We start from the raw sequence: 22928 nt of genomic DNA on the forward strand, positions 1-22928 counted from the left end.
TTCCTAGGATAGGGATTTGGTTTTCATAACTTTTCTGGTCCCCTTAGAGTTCAAAGCCAATCAACAGCATTATGCAGCAATTTAAATGTATAAATACTTCCTGGGGTGGTGAGGGAGAAAGGGGAAATCAGCAAAAGGAAAAAATGGGAAGTTTCTGAGGGATCATTTGTCATGCAGCTGGCAAGGTTTGTTATTGAAATGATAAGACATTACCTGATTATCTGTTCAAGGTCAGGAGAAAGGGGGAAGGTGGCTAAAAACTTTTACAATTGTTAAAGAAGTCCATTTAATCTAAGAAAGAAGGGTTGAGGTAACCAAGTACACAAGAATGCTGGTGTCTCCTAGGCAGGAACAGTTGTTAACAACTAGAGTAATTGTTAACAACAATAGATGAAACCATCTGCTGACCATGCCCTTATGTCATTTGTTATATTTGATATCTTCTTCAGTATTTACACACACACACACACATACACACACACACACACACATGCATATATATGTGTATATATAATGTATATGTCTATATATTACACACACACACATATGCATATATATGTGTATATATAATGTATATGTCTATATATTATACACACACACACACACACACACACACACACATACACCCTGAGTTTCAGGCAGTCCAGAGATTTGAAAAGGACTGTCTCCCTATATGCCTGGGGCTCTGAGGCTCTAATCCACTATTCAAAAGTCCACTCCTCCCTTTTATTGTGCATCTCTAACAAACTGAAGTAAGTCTGTCTTTTATCCATGCAGCATATCTTCTTCCGCACATGTGAAAAGCACACAGGTCACAGGGCTGTTCTCTCGTCACAACTACTCTATGCTTTGTGCAAGCAAAGTTATATTATTATTCCACAAAACCAAGAGAAGGAAAAGGAAAGGTCTGGTACATTTACTTGACGGTCTAAAACCTGGTGTTCTCTCAATATCACTTTCTTCATCTAACTACAACTCTCTCAACAAATGAAGAGATTGCATTACATGATCTCTAAGGTCCCTTTGAATTGGAATTTATTTTTCGATTCTAAGTCTTGAAAAGAATATCCCATAACCAAACTAGGTAACCCATTCAAAAAAAAAGTAAGCCTTTTCCATCAATGGGAGGGACCAATATGTTGAAAAAAATAGTCAAAATAATGGATGAATCCATAGATAAAGCCACTAAGCACCAAAGGAATTATGCCAACCTCCATGGTTGATGTATTGAAAGGTGCCTGGGGTCTACTTGTCCTAGAGTGGTCATTTATATAGGTTGCCAGATCTCTTTGTTTATCTCTGAGTTTAAAATGGCATAACTCCTGGTGTTCTGAAGCCACTAAGGTCAGTATTCTGCTCCTGACTGGATCTCACAAGTGCCATGGCATATGCCAAAATCAGGAACAAAAGAACCTTGCGGGGGGGGGGGGGTTGTCACATGACCTGGTTATATCCCTTGTATCAGCATCAATAAATTAGACCTATATAAGTTTCCTATGAGTACTGAACTGTAATTCTCTCCCTTAAATTCAGAAATAGTCATATATCCACGAGAAGACTGCAAGCTCCCCCAAATGGGTTTTTCATGCTACTGCTGGTCTTAGCTTAACTATTTTTTTTTTTTTGTTGCTACCAACCAAGGATAAAAGGGGTGGGGTACATTTCTTTGCAAAGAGATACACCCCTAGTATTATGAGCATTCCACATGCCCTTCTTTGGCATTTTCTATTTTCTCCTCTCTAGCTATTCCTATCCCCACTCTCCCTTCCCATTCCAAAAATATCCCCTGTAGTCTAGCACATACACTCAGTTCAAGTTCATAAGTTTTCTTTCTACAAAGTGAGGTATGAACAACCTATAGTGTCAGGCTACAAACTGAAGCTAAAGTCAACAGAATCAACAGTCAAAAAAGCATTTATTAAATAACTACTACGTGTAGGAACTGTGCCAAGTGCTGAGAATATAAATACAAGCAAAAACAAAAATAGTTCCTTACCCTCTGGGAGCTTAAATTCTAATAAGGAAGACAATATATAAGAGGGAGCTAAAAAGCAGAGAGGGAGGGGAGAAGATGCCCACAAAGGTGCAAGGTAGAAATGTCTGGAAAAGCAGTGCTGAAGCCTGTAGCTGGCCCTGGGACTTCCTCACATAGAGGTTCCAGGTAGGAATTCATGGATGGAAGCGTGTGGCTGGTCACAGGGGCAATGGAGAAATCTCATATCCAATTCAGTCCTCATGTCTCTCCTTAATCCCAGAAAATGGTGTTATAGTTCTCAAAAGACCCATAATATAGTAGAGAGACTATTGCCCACAGAATCATGGGGCCTGAGTTTGAAGTCTAGTTCTACTATGACCTGTATGACCATGGGTAAGTGAGCCTCACTCATCCATCACAGAGCTATATCTGAAAAATAAGGGAGTTGGACTGGATGAGCTCCACTCATTTTTTTTTTAAATTCTGGCTAAAAGTTCACACTAACTTGCTACTCTCCAGTCTCCAGTCCAAACCTGACCTTTTTCTTTTTCACCCTTTTTGATCTCTGGAAGACCAAAGTCTCATCCAGCTTGGACTACGAGATCACAAAGTTGCCTTATAATCCAAGAAGCAGCTAGGGGATGTAGTGGATAGAGTGCTCACCTTGGAGTCAGACCTGAATAAGTTAGATCCCTCTTCAGCCACTCACTAGTTGTGTGACTAGGTGCAAGTGACTTAGCCATTCTCAGCCTCAGTTTCCTCATCTGTAAAATGGAGATAAAATTACTATTGCCCTCACAGGGCTGCTGTGAGGATCAAATCAAATGAGGTAATACTTGTGAAGCTCTTTACAAAACATGTTAAACATGGAGCTACTGAGTTTTCTAGACTCTGCTGGCTTCCCAGGTGGTGGGTGGTTGTTTGTTTTTTTCTTTAAAAGTTTGTTTGGTTTTTCACATCTCCATCATATCATTAACCAGCCTGGCCCCTTGCCCTCTGCATGGGTGATCTCAGCCTCCTATAAAAGATGTATCATACATATCCATGTCTTGAATACAATTGAGATTTTGCCTTCTATCCATCTCCATTACCATACATGACTATATGCCTGTGTGACCCTGAGCACCTCTCAGAGCCCTAGGCAATTTTCTAAGTCACAGAGCAGTTTCTAATCTGTTTTAGTTTATGGGAATTTTCTCATTGGAAGCAATCCTCACTGATGAAATCACAAATCTGGACCCCCCCCCAAAAAACACAAGGAAAATTTTCTCATATATTTTGTCACATAAATGTAATGACCTCGTCCCCATCCAATTCAATAATGTTTTGACAGGAGAGGCACTATGGTATCATGGAAAGAACATTAGTATTAGACTCCCAGGTAAAGGGTTTGAGTCTTAATGATAGCACTTGCTAGCCATGTAACTCAGATAAAGTTGACATCCAAAGCCTCAGTTTTTTCACCTGTAAAATTGGATAATAGCATTTTTACTATTTACAAATAGTAGGTTTGTTGTGGTTGTCATGAAATAGACATTCTGTAGACTGTAAAGCAGTGGTATCAAACTTAAATAAAAATGTGGACCACTAATCTATATGTAGGAATCCATGTGAGCTGCATATTGACTTAGTTTGAAAATATAATTTTATCCATGGTTTTTTTCATATTCTTATTTACTTTGTTAAATATTTCCCAATTACATTTTAATCTTGGGAGTGTTGTGAGTAATTTATTTGATATCTCTGCTATAAAGCACCATAGAAATGTGAACTACTATTAGGATTATTTTACTACCTATGAAAGAAGAACCTTTCTCTTACTACTGCTGTTAACTGTTAGACTATGTGTTTATGTTTCCATTATAATCCCTGAAGTGTTAGGCTTCCAAAAGGATCAGATCCCTGGGTAAGTTGCTCACTTGAGTAAGTAAACCAAGAGAACCTTAATTAGAAAAGACAAAGTTAGTTATTAAGGGCTCAATGTATGTCAGTGATCTTCAAATGAGCTAAGAATCAGAAACATCCCATCTGCTCATAGGATCATAAATTTGTAGCTGAAAGGGACCTTAGAGTTCATTTATTCCAATGCTCTCATCTTATAGATGAGGAAATGAAGATCAGAAATGTTAAATGATTGTTAAAGATCGCATAGATTGTAAAGTGCAGAGGAATGTTTTGAACCCAGGTCTGCCTGGCTCCAAGTTCAATACTCTATCTACTACCCCATGTTGGTAGTCAATATGGCATATAGGCTTTGAAGAATGACCAGTGGCCTGTTCCCAGTGATTGAAAAGAACTGTTTTAAGATTAGTTCCAAAAAGAAGGAAACCCATCATCAAGACTATATAGGTGGGGCTAGGTGGTACAGTGAATACAGCCCTGGAGTCAGGAGGACTTGAGGTCAAATCTGACCTCAGACACTTGACACTTACTAGCAAGTCACTTAACTCCAATTGCCTCACCTTGCCCCTCAAAAAAAAAAAAAAGACCACATAGCACCTAGATCCACTGGGTCCAGATTGATTGGACATCGAAAAAGAAGTGAAGAAGCCAATCTTCAGCTAGGATTTCCATAAATGACAAGAGCTGTTGCCCATTGACTAAATTGTCAGCCCAAGAAGTTCTGAAGTCCACGGGAAGAATCTTGGAATGGGGCAAAGGGGAAAAGAGTGTAGTTTGATGAGGACATTAAATGCTTGGTAGATAAGACCCAAAAAGTTCAGAGAAAGGAATTTGTGGACAAAGATGGTACAGCTCAATTGGGATAGGAGGCTCTCAAGAATAAAATTCTTATAATTTACATGCAATTCCATATATGACATAGAGGGAGAACTTTGGAAAGAAACCAGTGTAGATCAATATGGAAACTTTTGACTTGAAACTCAGATTTTGCAAAGACAGGTACGGAAGATGAGACAAGAGTAACAAATACAACAATAACATAAATGTCATGGTTCTCAAAGAATGCTGGCAGAAAAATTAAACCCCAGAACAAGCTAAGGCTGACAATGGATGTTTAAGAAAATGAAGTAGGGTCTTTTAAAAGGTATAATGAGGGTAAGATGAAGATCAAAAGAGGGATAGAAAGCAATTTGGAGCATCTGCTACAGTGACAATGAATGGCTAACAGATGGCCAAACTATTGAACTCCTATTTTAACCCTATTTCCTTTACAAAGGAGAAATATTTTCAAACAAGGGAAGATAGAACAAAAATTATTTAACATAGAATCGAAGTCCAAGTAAGTCAAGGCTGATCTTGAAGCATCAGCTTATCCCCATTCAATCAATCAAGTATTTATTAAGAATCTGCTGTGGCAGGCTAGGCTAAAAGGCAAACGTGAAATAGTCCCTGTCCTCAAAAGGCTTACACTATGTTAAAGGAAACAACATGTACATTCATAAGTACATGTATATATATATATATATGTATATATATACACACACACACATACATATATATATACATGTAAGCATGCCTATAAGTATATGTACATAAGTATGTGTATGTAAGACACACACAAAGAGGACACAAGGTAACTCTGGATGGGAAGGCAATAGCAGCTGATAACGCACAGCAGCCAGTGGGTGGACATCCTGACCCATTGAGAATTACCTCACCATCCTACCCCGCTCCAAAGGAACCTTAGGGCCTTTGCAGAGCCAAGAGAGTGAAGATATAGGAGGAGGCCAGGTAGTAAAGAACTGGGGATACCAAACGGTAGAGTTCAAATTTAGAAGCAGCTAGGTGGATAGAGCAGTGGATAGAGAATTGGGCTCATAGTCAGAAAGACCTTAGTTTAAATCTCTTACTATGTGAACCTGGGCAAGTCACTTCACTGCTGTCTGTCTCAGTTTCCTCAACTATAAAATGGGGATAATAATAACACCTACCTCCCAGGGTAGCGGAGAGGATCAAATAAGTTGCTAATAAAATCACAGAGCCTTGTACATGATAGGAATTTAACGAATGCTTGTTCCCTTCCCTCCTTCCTCTCTCCCACTCAATTGTCCATCAGGATTCCCCATCTTCCTCCCCACAGCCCTGAAGTTACTTAGAAATCCTTCACTTACCTAGCGATACGTTTATTTGTTGTCCATAATAATACTTGCACCTGGCAGATTTACTATCATTGCAAGCACATCTGTTGCACATCACATGGTGATCAGGTATAAAACAAGAGCATATTCCACATGGACCACTTTCACTTCGCTTACTGATCACATGAATGCCTTGTACATATCATGTATATCCACTGACACTGGCCCCAGGGCTATGTTGGAACAACTAGGATCTTAACCCACACTCTAACTCAGACCCCAGACCTCAAATCCTTTTGCAGCAACTAGGAACCAAGCCCACCCGGGAAAGGTCTTCTGCAGAATGCAGTAGAGGTCAGGAATGATTTTTTTCAAAAATTAAATGGCATTGGATTTGGCAATTGGGAGATCAATGGTGATTTTGGAGAGAACAATCCTAGTTGACATAGGACCTAGCTCAACTACATCCCAGAATATTGGATGAATTTTTGGATATAATTGCTGAGCCACTATCATTATGATCTTTTATAGCTCTTAGAGAGTTGGGGAGTTGTTTCAGGATTAGACAAGTAAATTTCCCAATTTCCAAAAAAAGGAAAAGAAGATTAATTCTTCAAACTATTCCTGAGCCAACTGAGCTTTATATCCCTTCCAGGCAAAATTCTAATCCTCATTATTAAAAGATGCCATGAAAGCTTTTAGAATGGGCAATCACTATGAGGCCAGCAGAGATACATCAAAAACAAAGCTACAGGACAACACCATTTCTTTTTTGTCAGGGTTACTAGACTGATAGATATGGGGAACACTATAATATACCTGGATTTGAGCAAGGAATTTAGCTACATTAATTTCACCATGTCTCTCACAATAACCATGTGAACAAGACAGAGATATGATAGGTAGGCAAGATAATAATAGGTGAATTTGCAATTGGTTAAACAGCTAGGCCTAAATGGTAGTAATTAATGGAGCCTGACAAACTGGAGACAGGTCTCTAGTGGCATTCCACAGTGATCTGCACTTGGCCTCATTGTGTTCAATATCTTTATTAGTTACTTGGATGAAAGCATGGATGGTACATTTATGAAATTTGTGGATGGCATGAATCTGGGAGACTTCTTTGATTTTACCATGCTCCAGGAAGTTCATTATTGGGAAAACCTCATCATCCCACAAGATCCCATCAGCCTTGGTACTTCATGTCATCACCATTCTCTGGCCCCTTATTAGAGTATAGAGCCACGAGCTCCCAAAGCTCCATTTAAGCAGGGAGCTGAACTCAGAACATCTCATGTGTCACCTGGTGGCACTACTTTGGGTCTTCTATGACTTTTCCATCATGCCCCCCTCATTCCCAGATACCCCCACTCCACCCTACCTTTTGTATGTTATCTTCCCCCACAATATTATAAGTTCCTTAAGGGCAGGGACTATCTTTGTCTTTGCTGTTTGTATTCTCAGCATTTAGCGTACTGCCTGGCACATAGTAGGCACTTAATCAATGTTTATTGCTTAACTGACTGGAGGTATAGCTAATATATTGCATGAAAGAGCTAACATGTGAAGAAGACACTGAAAGGCTAGCACAGTAGGGCAAATCTAATAAAGTGTAATTTAACATGGAAAAATGTGAAGTCCTATAAATGGATTCTTAAAAAATCAACGATAAATATAGAATGTATGGGACATGACTAGGCAATAGTTCATGTGAAAAAAAAACCTATCTGGGAGAATTTAAAGGACTGCCAACACAGTATGAATCAGCATACTACATGACAGCCAAAAGAGCCCGTGTAAACTTATAATACATTAATAATTAATTGAAGCACACTGTCCAAAATGAGGGGGTTATAGTCCCATTGGAGACAGCTAGGTGGCATGGTGGACAGAGTGCTGGGGCTGGAGTCAAGAAGACTTATCTTCCTGAGTTCAAATCTGGCCTCAGCCACTTACTAACCTTGTGACACTGGGCAAGTGTGTTTGCCTCTTTGCCTCAGTTTCCTCTATAAAATGAACTGTAGAAGGAAATTGAAAGACACTCCTATACCTTTGCCAAGAAAATCCTAAAAATAGGGTCATGAAGAGGTGGACACAACTGAACAACAACATAGTTCCACTGTACTCTTCCCTGTCTAGACCACATTGAGAGAAAGCATCATGTAGTGAGAAGAGCATTGAACTTGGAGTCATAAGACCTAGTTCAATTCATGTGACTTTGGAAAAATCACCTCACTTATCTGGGCCTCAGTTTCCTGGTCTGTAAAGTGAAGAGGCTGGACTAAATTATCTTTAAGATACCTCCCAGTTCTAATATTCTTTGATTACATGAAATAAAATGAGAACTCTAGCAACTGTTACAACCCTGTCTACCTCAAACTGGGTGTCTGAGCTTGATTTAGCATTCAAATTAGACAAGATTGGGGCAGGCTGACTACATATGCATGAGCTAAAAGATGAGCCAATGAAGGAGAACAGGAGCCAAGAATGACCAGAATCAGCTCCATTTTTATTTCACCAAAGACACAAATGTGCATTGAAGTCTTATAATTCTCCCTTTTTTCTGTTATTTTAAGTACCTGCTCATTTCTCTGTAATTAAAGCAGTTTAAAAAAATCCTAGAAAATCTATAAATACATTATGTGCTAATTTCAGAGCGATCAGGTAGAGGAGTGGGAAATTTATGTCACCTTCCATAGGGAATCTGGGAAAGTAGAAATGTAGGAGGAACAAAGACAGGTGGCAGAGATGCCAAGAGTGCAAGCTGTCTGACATTGGGACTCACAGAAAACATAGAGCAGGTCACAGGGAGATGTATCGGGAAGGATTTAGTCCTGTGTTTAATGGAGGCCTTATATAAAAGCACACTACTGATCTTTAAGGAATTACTCACAGGAAATGGTACCCACCCCTTGAGTGGCAGGATCCTGTAATTCTTTTCAGAATGGGACAGTGAAAAGAGAAAAGACGGAAGATGTGTTTATATTTAATATGCTACTTGTCAAAACAGAACACTCTGCATTTCAGAACAGGGGGGTGTCATCACATGCAATTACCTGGAATGGAAACTGAGGGGGTGGTTTCAGTTCGAATTAGACTGCTAGAGAAGGTTGCCAAAGATTTTTTTCTGCACCATTTTAAAGGAAGAGTGACTTGAAATTACTAAATAAATTCAGTACAGTCATTGGTAATAACTATTATCTTGAGGGAAAGAAAATATTTGAAAAGGGATTCAATTAAAATACTCATTACAAGGAAGATGACTAAGAATGCTCTTTGAATATGTTCACACATCTGTGTGTAAGTGAACATCTGGATGGGTAACTGAAGAACAGCAAGCAGATAGGAAGGGTGGCTGGAGGAATAGCTCTCTCAGGATAGTCTACAAGAGGGACAATAGGAGAGGAGGGCAGAGGGAGAGTTGGGAGGAGAAGGGAAAGGAAGGACACTTTCAGGAATGCAGGGAACTGTAAGTTAGAGCTTCAGTGAATGGTGGCAGCCATTAAATAGCTTTTACCCAGGGCAGGGCTGTCCAAACTTAGGTTATCTTAGGGCCACATTAAAATAAAATAATTATTCAAGGGCCATGCCCAGAATAAAAAATACAGTACACTAATAGAAAGTGGGGGGAATGCACGTCATCAATATGACAGCCGAAGGCGTGAAACGCAAAAGCAAACACAAAACAACAAAGCGACCACACAACAGTATAAAGGTAGGTGCATACTGACTAAATCTGCATTGTACAGACAGAATATATCCCACAGATCGATTAAAAACTCCCTGCGATATGTTCTGTCCATAATAACTGCTTAAAAACACCAAAGAAAATTAACATCCATGAGATTATTTATTAGTGATGGAATTAAAAAATCTAATATGCCTTCCATGCAAATTATTATTTTATTTTTTTCACTCATGAAAATTAAAACCCACAGGAGGGCCACATAAAATCTCACCACAGGCTGCATGCTGCCTGCAGGCCACATTTTGGACAGCCCTGACCTAGAGCATTGAAATTTAGAGGTGGTTGTCAACACTTGGAGTTCTTTAGCAGTAGAAACAACTGAACTCAACTGTTAGTAAGTGAACAAAAATAAGTACTTAAAATAGGAAGTTTCCTCCACCCAGTTGTCATGCCCCAGGTTGGGGGAGGAAGGGATAGGAGGAGCTTGGAGGGGGAGGATCCCTAACAATAGTCTTGCAATGGTCTTGTACCTCATTCTGGAAGTAGGGGTGTATGGGCTTTTGCCCCCTTTTCCCCAGACAGAATGGGGCTTTAAAAGTTGATTTGAGACATACTTGGTGCCGTTTGCCTTGGGCACATTTTGTATCCTTCATTCCTACGGCAAAAAAAAAAGAAGCTAGTTACAGATCCACTGAAAACTGTGACAGTAGAAGGGGCTGTGGGAAAAGAGAGGGAGAGGGATAGCCTCTTAGGTTTGCCACAAGGCAGAGCCCCTGTACACACCACCTACCACTTCCTGGCAGCTTCCAGAGGACCCTTGGCCACAACATCAGATCCTGCTCAAGCCTTCAAGGTGGCCCTTCAGATATGCCAACTTTTGTCGTGTTACTGGGCTTTCAAAGGCTTTTGGGCCACAATAGTGCCACAGCAACATAGCTCTATGCCATCTCTTGCTTCCTGTCCAGGCTTCTTAGGTTCCCTAGGACATAACTTCTTCTCCGTGAGGGAGGCTTTCTGAGGCCTCACAAAATACAACAATATCATCTTTTATGAGGGTGGGATGTTGAGAAATGACCTTGAACATCCTACTTACCTGCCTTCTTCAGAGGACCTCTCCCTATCCACCGATGATACTCTGCCTCAAACCCTTCTCCTAATAAATATCATATTCCCACTGCCTCTTACTATCCCTTGTGAACCACTATTTCAAAGAAATTCCCAGCCATGCTTCACTTCACTCATGCATCTCTAGCCTTCTACTCCTAATTAGCTTATTGTCCCCTCTTGGGGACCCCGTCTTCCGATCCCCACTCCCCTTCCCAGTTCTGGAACCACGGACAATGATCAAATGAACTCTACCATTGTTATTACATGGTTTTATCAGTCTACTCCACCATGGCCCAATCACCATGGTACAATGACCATACCAGGCACTTTCCAGATTAAAGTATCTCATCCTGGTCGCCACTCCCTTTTTATGTTTTCTTACCTATGAAATTGTAAGCTGCTTCAGGATCTTTACTTTTCATATCTGTCTCCCTAGCACTCGGCACATAGAAAATGCTTAATAAATTCTTTTTCACTCACTTTCCATCATCCTTATTCTCCCCTTTCCCACTGATACTAAACCCCCAGCTTTAAAGTAAACCTTGCTCCTCACCTCCAGATGTCAAGTATTTCATTCTCATCTACCTCAAACTCATCACCTCCGTTGTTCCACTCTAGTTCTGGTCACCCCTTTTACTGTGCCCTCTGTAATGCCTGCTCTAAAATTAACCATCGTCTTGTTTTAAACCTCTTCCTCTCCTATTCCTTCCATCTTTTGGCATTCACTGAGACTTAACTCCTTTTCTAATGATTCCTTGATACTCTTTTCAGCACTGGCTACATTTTCTCCTTTTCTCTTTGCTCTCAATTCACTGGTCATGGTGGAAGAGTTGAAGCACTCCTTGCTTCCCTTTGCATTTCCACACTTTTGTTCTAACACAATCACTCCCCCACTATTATCTCCAACTATCTCTTCCTTCATCCCAGGCTTTGATGTAGAGATGGCCCTACTCTTTGATAAGACTAGCCCTTTTACATGCTTAATTTATTTTATTTTTTATTCTTTTTGTTCTATATTTTTATTATTTTACTTTATTTAAAAGTACCGACAAAAAGGAACATCTCTATATGTAAAGCCAGAGAAAGATTTCGCATGCAATTGTGCATCTCTATTATGTATGGTTTGCTTTTCTTTTTAAGATTACAATAAATTTTGTGTAAATGCACCCTTGATTCCACCCCCTAATGCCCTCTACAAAAGTGTTCCCTCTGTCATCCCTGCTCTCTCTTTAATCTTCAGTTTCTTGATTGAAGCTAGTTGGTAGAAGTTGCAAGAAAAACAAATTAGGCTTAAGGTAAGGAGGGGAAGTCCTAATAACCAGATGGATCCAGAAGTGAAATGAGCTCTCTACGGAGGTAGTTGCTTCCTCCTCACTAGAGATTTTCAAAGAAAATGATCATTTATCAAGTAGTATGTTGTTTGTACAGAGAATTTTTGTTCAGGTACACATAGGACTAAATAACCTCTGAAGTCCCCCTACTACCCTGAGATTCTGTGACTGTCAGAACTCCCCGTAACATGACATCAATTCCCAAATGGTCACCCTACAAAAGAGTCTTCTTTTTGGGCCTTTGGATTCTGTATGCCCACAGTACAAAGAGATCTATGTTGGTAGCTGAAAATGGATAATATAGGCCCTCTCCAAAATCTATTTCTGAGACAAATTAAATATTGACAAAATAAACCAAAGTTAGTCCAGACTTTCAGTTTGTTTTGTGCTTTGCATATACATCCCATGCCAATAAATTGTATCAATACTATTATCCTGACCTCAGAGAAATTCCCAGGAGGATGTCACCAAGGCATAGGTTCCCACTAAGTTCAGGGTCTCTGATGAATTTTTTTTAATTGCATTATCACAAGGATGTATTCCTACATCTTTTCCTTTCATCACTGCATTTTCATTAAGAGCTATGACCACACCCCACAGGGCTGGATGTTGTGAAGACAAGAGAGACAAGGCCTACTAGGACCTCACAGCTCAGACACAGACTCCTTTCTCTAGTAAAGTCCTAGACCCAGTTAATGCTATTGGGACTTCCCCTACTGTTTGTTGTGAATGTAAGCACTTCAGGGGACAGTGACTGAAATTTTTGGTAGGGAGGGGAAGGAAATAGAAATAGTGGGCTACGCCTAGTGCTTTGCCAAAGGGGTTCAAGTGTCCCTTTTCTGTTCTTTGTATGACTTTTAATAAATATGTTCTGTACTTAAATGTTTATTATTATTAAATATTATTATTATGCTTACAGGAAAATGAAAGACTTATAATGGAAACATAAAGATAAGGCAAATGTTCCCAGGTCTTGAGCTCTGGGTGAAACTATTACTGAGTGAGTGATCGGTGAGAAGCCTTCAAGATTGAAACTGGTCTATGTGAACTTAGAGCCCCAGTTTAGAGGAAGGAGAAATTGATGTGATGTGGAAAAAGTTCATGGGTGGAGTTAGATTTGAGCAGGGCCTTGAAGAATGGATAAGAAACCAAAGGTGGGGAGTAAAGGGACATTGTAAGGTAGGGACCGTGTCAGTAGAGCTGAGAATAAGCATAGTATGTTGGGAATGGAGACAGAATGGGATCACAAATGTTAAGTTATAATTATCAGAAAATCATAGGGTTAGAACTTCTTGCTGTATATGAATACAAAAATTCAAATGATCCGTATTAGAAATCCATAGAGTTTCAAAGCAAGGGGTCACATTAGAGATCATCTAATCCAACTTTCATGTTTTGCAGATATGGAAACTGAGGCCTCCATGCATGAAGCGACCTTAGTTACATAGCAGAGTCAGTTGTGGTCTCTAGACAGGCCTACACTGTGGAACAATCCTGCACCTCAGTTCTTACCCTGTCTGAGCACCTCAGAAGTTCCAATCTCAGGCCAGCCAGAATAGGGTTCTTTTTAGTCCTTCAGTCACCATCTACATGCTGTTGTGGAAATCTTTTCCTCCTGGGCATCCAGCACCCAACTCGGGTGGTCAGGACCTCTTGAACTCCCAAGATAGCTGAAAAGACTGGAAACATCTATTTCTCAGCATTGCTAGTCATTGGTCTAGGCTTAGTAAACAGAAAATGAAATACAGCCAGGGACACAGAATTACCTAGAGAAACACATGTTTTCACTGCAACTTGCAGGAGAAATATTTTCCCCATTCTGTCTAGAAGTTCAACGGAAAGTGCAGGAACAGTTCCAAAAGAGAGAGGTGCCCCAGAGAAAACAACATGTTATACTTTATGCTACCGTATGTACTATGCAAAGATACGGAAAAGTACATGATAACCCTAATTTTTTTACTAAAAGTTGTCATTTTAATTTAATTTTCTAGGGTAGCTCAAAATCACAGAAATGACTGAAACTGAAAGAGAACATAATTTTTCTTATGGTACTACCATAAAAAATTAATTGCACTTCAATGTACATAGAGCAACAACAGAAAAACCTTTAAACACCTGTCCTCTAGTGGACAGCTGGTAGATTGCATCTGTTACATTTTTATTACTTTTTTTTTTTTAAGTACTCTAGAACCATGCAATGCTCAATCTGGAAAGGACCTTAGAGAGCTTCAAAAACAACATCATACAGTAGAACAAGTTATAAATTTGGAGCCAGAAGACCTGGGTTCGAATTCTGTTCACTTAATTTCTCTGAGCCTCAGTTTCCTCAACAGTAAAATAAGGAAGCTGGGCTCGATGACTTTTGAAGACCTTTCCAGTTCTAAATCTATGATCTAGTGCTAGGGTGGGGAACCTGCAACCTAGAGGCCAAATATGGCCTTCTGGGTCCTTGGGTGCTGCCTTTTGACTGAGTCCAAGCTTTACAGAACAAATCTTTTTATTAAGGGGATTCGTTCTGTGAAGTTGAATTCAAAGGGCGGTACTTGAGGATCTAGAGGACCGCAGGTTCCCCACCCCTGATCTAGTCCAATCCTTTCATTTCACAGATAAGGACATTGTGGCCCAGAGAGGACATGTCATTTGGCCAGAGTCGTACAATTAAATAATGACAGAGCTGGGACGAGGGCCACTGTCTTCTGATCAGTCCTCCATTACTATCTCCACTATGTCGTGACGTCTCCTCAGATCAATCTTATTGGAAACCACAGCAAATGAGATGGATGGAGACCAGAGCACTCTGTTGATCAGATTCAAAAGGACCTGTTTAATTCCTAAGTGACAGCGAGATCGTGGACACTTTGCAGTTGTAGTGACAAAGATCTGTCAAATAAACAAGGCCTAGGAAATTTACATTTTTGGTACCTGGTTCAAGGTATGTAGACATGGTCCTAGACCTGGTTTTTAATTTCAGAAACCATCAATGTCTGAGTCTTTCACTATTTATGGTCAAACAGGTCCCTGAGAACTGCACTGCTACCACTCTATAATTCTCTTCCTGACCAGTGCTATGAGACTACTTAAGATGAGACCACTTTACAGCAATATCTTTTCAATTCACTTTGATGGAGCATAAGATAGAGCCACTTTGCAGTGAGTTCCCATTTATAGTGCATTATGTTAGAGTAAGGTAAAAGGGACTGAATGATCACTCTTGAAAAAATGTGAACACTTGTACAACTGGTTAAGAATAAGTAACCACCTACTCCAAGTGATCCCAAACCTTTCTTCCTCACGATGTCACAATGCTAAGTTCCCCCAGCCCTACCTCCCAAACTCAACCCTTTCCCCTCTCCCCCTGCTATTATACAGTGTCTCCAGAAATTGGTATGTTAATGGAAGAGGAGAAACTTTAACATAGGAGAATCAGCACCGTAAGGAAATTATTTTTATCTGAAAACCCTACATTCCTTTCAAGTGGGTTTCAAAAGTGGGATTAATTACTTCAGATACCCTTAGCTGGAAGCATTCTTCATCAGAGGTGTCCAGCCTCTATAAAATTGCCTGTGAAGTCAGGTACTTAATGAATGATCATACCTCAAGTATCTATTGTATACAAGGCACTCGTCTAGGTTCTAGCTTAAATTTAAGCCCACCTCAAAACTCAAGGTGAATATTGTCCGGGCTTCTGTTTTTGCCCCTCTTCTTTCTATATATACTCTGTTCCTTGCTAATCTTGTTCTCTCACACAGATTCAACTTTAATTTAGATGACATCCAGATCTATTATTATATCTAACGCTGAGCTCTATTCTGAGCTCCAGACCTGCTCCAGATGACCATAGGATATACCTAAGTACCCCAAACTAACATTTACCAAACTGAATTTATTCACTCTTCTGCCAATCTGTTCTTCCTTTTGACTACACCATTAATGCATTACTCAAGTCTGAAACTACAGAATTATCCATGACTTTTCATTTTCTCTCTCACCTTTCATAATGAATCTGTTACCAAGTCCTATTCATTCCATCTCTGAAACTCTTTCATATTTATCTCCAACTCTGTTTCTCCTGTGTAGTATAGGCCCCCATTGCCACCCAATTGAACAATTACAATACTGTCTTAATATCCATCTTTATGTTCCCACCCCCCAATCCATCTGCTGTACAACTATTGTACTATTCTTTCTCATGCACAAATTTGGCCATATGATTCCTCTGCTCAAAAATCTTCAGTGGCTCCCTGTTCAGGTTAATTCAAGTCAATATATATTTAGTCTAGGCTATACTGCATAGTATATACTATATACTTGTATATACTATATACTACGCTAAGTTTTAGGGATGCTAAGACAAAAACAAAATGGCCCCTCCCTTCAAAGAGCTTATATTTTACTAGGGGAAAAGGGAAAGGATACAAAATTTATGAAAGTAATAAAATACAAGGTAATTTTAAGATAGAAAGAGCATTAACAATTGGGGAAATCAATATAGACTGAACATGAGAACTTGCGCCTGAGACGAACCTTGAAAGAAAACAGGGATTCTAAGGAGAGGTTGGGAAAAGTAGGGGAGTACATTCCAGGCCTGGACAGGCTGTGCAAAGTCATAGAGATGGATTGTTGAGTTGGGAAAAATTACTAAACCATTTTTGACTAGAACATAAGAGTTTGTGAAAGAGAGTAATATGAAATGAGTCCAGAAGAGAAAGGGGAGAAACGGGTAGTATGGGGCTTTACATGCCAAGTTGCAGAGTTTGAATTTATTGATTACTGAATAAAGTCTAAATGCATTTGACTGACATTCAATGTCCTCCACAACCTAGTACTGCTATTTCTCCAGTCTTACTTCATACTATTCGTTCCAAGACCTCTGTGCTCCAACCAGACTGGACAGCTTTCTGTTTCTTCAAATATGTCCGGTATATTTCTGTCTCTGAGTTTTTGTTTATGCTATTTTGCAGACACAGAATGTCTTCACTCCTTTTCATCTGTTTAATTCCTACCCCTTTCTTAAAACTCAACTCAAATCCCCAGTCCCCCATGAAACTTTTTCTGTTCCCCTCCCCAATGTCAGAGACAATTTTCTTCCCTCTTATACAGTGCTTTGCCTTGCACCTCTCTGGCATATTTATCATATAGTATTGTGTCTCATAGAGAGGCAGTATAGAATAGTATATGGAGTGACCTTGGACAAGTCACAACTCTATCCCTGGGAATTGGGCTAGAACACTTCTGAGATCACTTCCAACTTGAACATTCTGGTGTTTCCTGTGGCTGAGGAGTTAGACTCATTCTTCTTGGTCCCAAAGGGAAGATCTTAAAACAATGGATAGAAGTTAGAGCAAGGCAGATTGGGATTCAATAGAAGGAAATATTTTCTAACAGTTAAGACTGTCTAAAAGAGAAATGACCTTCCTCAAAACATAATAAATTCTCAACTTAATGGAAATCTTTAGGTGAAATCTGGGCTTGAGGTGGGTATTGAACTGGCTGACCTCTGAGGTCTCTTCCAACATTAAAATCCTGTGTTTCGAATACTCTGATTTCTCATCACTTGAAAGGATATGTCTCAGCTTCTGTAAAATGAGGCAGTTGGCCTAGATAGCCTGTGAGATCCATTCCAACTCTGCATCTATGATTCTCCCCACCCACTGCAGTTGAACCTAATGGCTTTTCTCCTCTCATAGTCAGGATCCTTCATTAACATTCTTATGCCTCCTTGTAGTACAAAAATGACCCTCAGAGGCTATATCAAGGAAGCATTAGGTCTGGCAGCTATTATCAAGGGAAGAGCCTTTGGGGAGGGCCCCCCGCTTAGGCGATATGACTATTGTCTGAGTACCAGCCTAGCAAAGTTCAAACAGGTTCATCAACAGTTTGCCTACAAGGAAATCAATTTTTGGACTACAGCAATCTTCACAGGCTAGCCCCTAAATCCACCTCAAATCCAGACACTACTTGAGAATTTCCAGTGACAGATGTTATAAACTGATAAAATTATAGCTCACTGATGGAAGTGGGACCTCCTCAGGAGAGAATGAAAAGAATATCTGACATTTTCAAGCATATTAAGGTTTGCAGAATACCTCATGTTATCTCTTTTAAGCCTTGCCACAACCTTGTGAGGTAAATATTATCATTATGCCCTTTTACAGATGAGGAAACAGAGGCTCAGAGAGGTTAAATAACTTAACCAAATTCATCTAGCTAGTGAACATCACAGATAGAATTCAAACCCCAATCCTAACTCCATGTCCAGAAATCCGTCCACTATGCCGTGCTGTTTCTGAGATGTTCAGGCTATGCAATTCTCAAATGGGGCCAAAGACCACCTGGTTTCACTCCTTTCCATTACTGGGGGAGTATGGAAGGAAAAAACATTTGAGGAGGAGAGAGGGAAGGAGTAAAAAGAGGATAGAAGAAATTTCATTTTTTTTTCTCCATGGCCAGAAGGGTATGCCATTAATATCTTCCTCTACCACAACAAATCCAACCGAATTTTTTTCTTTCTTTTTTATTTGTTCTTTCTCTTTTTCTTTTTTAATTCTGGTTTAGACTTTTAAAACAAGTGTGTGTGTGTGTGTGTGTGTGTGTGTATGTGTGTGTGTGTGTGTGAGAGAGAGAGAGAGAGAGAAAGAGAGAGAGAGACTGAGAGAGACAGAGAGAGAGAGAGAGAGAGAGAGAGAGAGAGAGAGAGAGACTGAGAGAGAGAGAGAGAGAGACAGAGAGAGAGAGAGAGAGAGACAGAGAGAGAGAGAGAGAAGGTACCCATACATGTGTGAATATTCAAATGAAGTTTTCCTGGATCCTCAAAATCAGTTTTATAATTTGGGGCTTTTTCTGCTCCGGGGGCTGGAGGTGGTGGAAAATAAACTCTGCCAACATCAACATTTCCAAGTTCCAAATTTCTCTCTTCTCAATGACAATGAGAGTGAGGAGAAACGAGACAAGAGTACCAGATTAAATACTGACTTATACAACTAAATAGACATGACACTTTCACCCACTTTGTTATTTGTGGAAATGCAAACTTACAACCAAAGCCAACAGAAGAATACATTTGTCCTCCCACACCGTCCTCCACTGCCATTCTCAGAGAAAATAATCAGGAAAAAAACTCATTTGAGAAAGGAATGCAGAGCTTTGGTTTATTCTCTCTTTGCATCCAGCTTACATGTCATATGTTATTCCCAATAGATGGAGGTAAGGAAAAGAGGTCATATAATAATGCAAACTTCTTGAATTTATAATAAGCATGTTCAGCTTTGAGAGGCAGGTTACCACTCTACAGTAGTTAGAAAGCCAGATTCAAAACCAGGAAAGTCCAAGCTTCTGTCATATATTGACTGTGTGAGCCTTGGAATGTCATTTAAAGTTTCAGTGCTCTAAGCATTTGCCTTGCACCTCTCTGACAGATTAATCCTATAGTATTGTGTGTTTTAGAGAGGTAGTATAGAACATTAGATGGAGACATTAAGTTGCAGAGAAGATGCTACCCTGCATTGGAGGAGGGAATTTCCTCACTTGAGAAACCAGTAATCTCACAGATCCAATCTCAATCCCTATGCTTAGTGTTAAAAGTAAGAAGTTTTTGCACAATCCAGCTGCTATGGATAGTTTTCACTTTGAGGACTTTATTATTACACACTAGTTACTAAGTAAGTATTCCTCCTTCACGATTAATTTCAACTAACAATTTAAGTGTCCACCACCTGTAGAGCATTGGGCAGAGAGCTAGGGATACAAAGACAAAAACATTAAATGATCCCTGCCCCTCAAAGAGCTTTAATTCTACTGGGAAGTTACAGCACACACACAAAGAAGGAAATCAAGTTACATAAAGGCATTTCAAGAAAGGGACACTAAGAACTAGGGCTAGGAAGAAATGGAAAAACTGCTCTTACTGGGACTCCCATCTCAACTCACAAGTAATCAAGTCATGGCCCTCTCTCCAAAGCAGCTGATCATACTTTCCATACCCCCTTCAGAGCTCTACAATCTTTGAGAAGGACCAATTTAAACTCTGCTTCTTCAGTTCCTGTACTTGGTTTGTTAAGTAATAATATTTTGACAGGCAATCCAAGCGTAAGTTGAGCATGAAATCTGAAGTCAAGAAGACCTGAGTTCAAATGTGAACTCAGATACTTACTGGCATGTGACCCTAGGCAAGTCACCTTTAACCGCTGTTTGCCTCAGTTTCCTCCTCAGTAAAATGGGAGTGATAATAGTACCTGCCTTCCAGAGTTTTGTGAGGATCAGATTAGATAATAATTATAAAACGTACATAGTAATCACTACATAAATATCAGCTATCATCATTATTGTTATTATTAAACCAAAGGTTAGCATAAATGGAGAAGGAAGAAACCCATCTCATTCAGATGACCAGATCAAAACAAAAAGAACCCTCAAAGTAAGAGACGGAGATGGCCTATAGTCATTAACACACCAGGCATATAAGTGGGCAAGGTTCAGCCTCGACACCAACTTCTCTCGAGGTGCAGACAAAGTGGGAAACGAGAAGCCACTACAAAATAAGTGGCCGGGTCCAAAAAACATTATACATTTCAAAATCTTGCTTCGCTGAATTCTAATGATTAGAGAAAGGAAAAAAAATTCTTACACACACACATACACACACAATCAGATCATAGATTTAGAGGTTCAAGGGACTTTGAATTCATATGATCTCACCACGTCATCTTCTAGAAACTGAGGACTCAAGAGACAAAGGAACTTGACCAAGGTCGCACAGATTGTAAATGGCAGAGTCAAGATTTGAACTCAGGTCCTTCAACTCCAGATCGAGGATTCTTTCCAAGCACCTCACTGCTCTGACTTGGATTAATAGCAGGTGGCTAGGGTCAGTTTGAAGGTCAGAGAAGGATTTAATATCAATGCAAAATGAAATTTCCTGACTTTGCTTTGATGTTCTTCACAGACCTCTTATGAAAGATCTAGGTCTTCCTCCCTAAAACAATAAGGAAATTCCTCTTCATGGATTCAATATTAGTGCCGCATGTTTGGCAAGGCAAGTGAGCCAGTGACAGGGTTGATTCCTGGAACTGCTACCTTTTTGATCTAACCTCCAGAAGTCTTGACATACCAGACAAGTCTGGGTTTCCCTTAATTCCCCTGGAATTGCTTATTTACATGGAAATAAGCAGAGTCAGTCATTCCCAACCAGAAGTAAGCCTTCTTTTCATGGTTAAGTAAATAGAGGCAGATGAGGAAGTGGAATGGGCAGGAAGAGGAGCAATGCTGTCTAGTTTCTGTAGACAGAAAGGCCAACACACCCTCACTGACCTTCTCATGTGGAATTCTATTATGAGAAACACCAAGCCTGGAAAACTCTATTCAGCGCCTGGACTCCAAGAGCACAACTGATGATGTGTGTTTTTCTAGGGCTGTAGATGTGATGGTATGTAGATCAGGAGAGATAAATAATCTAATTGTCCTTACCAATGTGCCGTAAGCCAAGACTCCCAGGACAAATCATTGGGTTTTCCGTTATAAGAGCTTGAGCTTAAAACGTTAGACCAGTGTTGTGTTAGCTAGCAGCTTTGTTTGATTCTTTAGAGTGTGTCTAAATACAGCAGAATTATACTCACTTGGGTCAAACCAAGCCACTGTCAGGACTGGTGTTCTGCATCCAAGCTGCTAGAGAGGTGAAAGTGGTGGGGTGATTAAGATGGGCTATTGAAATTTGACTAATCATATTTTGGTCAAATCTGAATTGATCTTGGTTATATAGTTGTAGTCCTAGAGTAACATGTTGAGTTCAATTCTAGTGCATAAAAGGCAAATACATTCAAAGGTGTGGGTGATCTGTGGAGGTAGCATATACAAAAACATTCAAGTTCACACATACACATACATATATGCTCAAGACCATCACCACTACCACTATCATAGAAAGAACAAAACCAAGATCCAGGATTATCCACAAGCTAACTTCTGAGCAATTGAGAAATGGCTGAAAATTGAGAATTGTCTCTTTATTATAATTCAGGTATCTGGTACCAGTGGATAGAATGCCAAGTCTGGGGTCAGGCTCATTATCCTGTTTAAATCTGGCCTCAGACACTTACTAGCTGTGTGACTCTGGGCAAATCACTTAACCCTGTTCGCCCTAGTTCCCTAATCTATAAAATGAGCTGGATAAGGAAATGGCAAACCACTCCAGTATATTTGCCAAGAAAACTCCAAATGGGGTCAAAAAGAGTTGGACACAATTGAAATGACCAAACAGCAGCAAATCTGATCTATGCATTGAGTTCGTTATCTAAGGTACTCTCAAACTAAATTTATTCTAAAGAGTAATGATATACAAAGAAAATATTACTAACACTCTTAAATTTCTGTAAGACAGAGAGAACATTGTTTAAAAATTCCTCAGTAATACAAAAAGAAAGAAAAAGAAAAGGAGCTAGAATTGCTCTCTTATAATTTGAATAAATACCCAAGATTTAAAGGTACTAGAAAACCACAAAAGGAAGTACACTAGTTCTAGAGTCAGAATCTGGGCTCAGCTTCTTGTTCACTGTGTGACCTAATACAAATCCTTTCTGCTCTTGAAGGTTTAATGGACTAAAGGATTTCTAAGCTCCATTTGAACTCTATAATTGTATGGGTATAAAAATAAATCACATATATGTAGCATTTTATGATTTACAAAGTACTTTCCTTACATCCATTTTTTATATTTAAATATTTTGATAACTGCATTTCAATGTAATTAGTTTTCTTTGTAATCTTATGTATTTTCATATATTTATAAAACATTA

Source organism: Trichosurus vulpecula, chromosome 8 (genome assembly GCF_011100635.1).
Source record: "Trichosurus vulpecula isolate mTriVul1 chromosome 8, mTriVul1.pri, whole genome shotgun sequence".
In the NCBI taxonomy this organism is placed as follows: Eukaryota; Metazoa; Chordata; class Mammalia; order Diprotodontia; family Phalangeridae; genus Trichosurus; species Trichosurus vulpecula.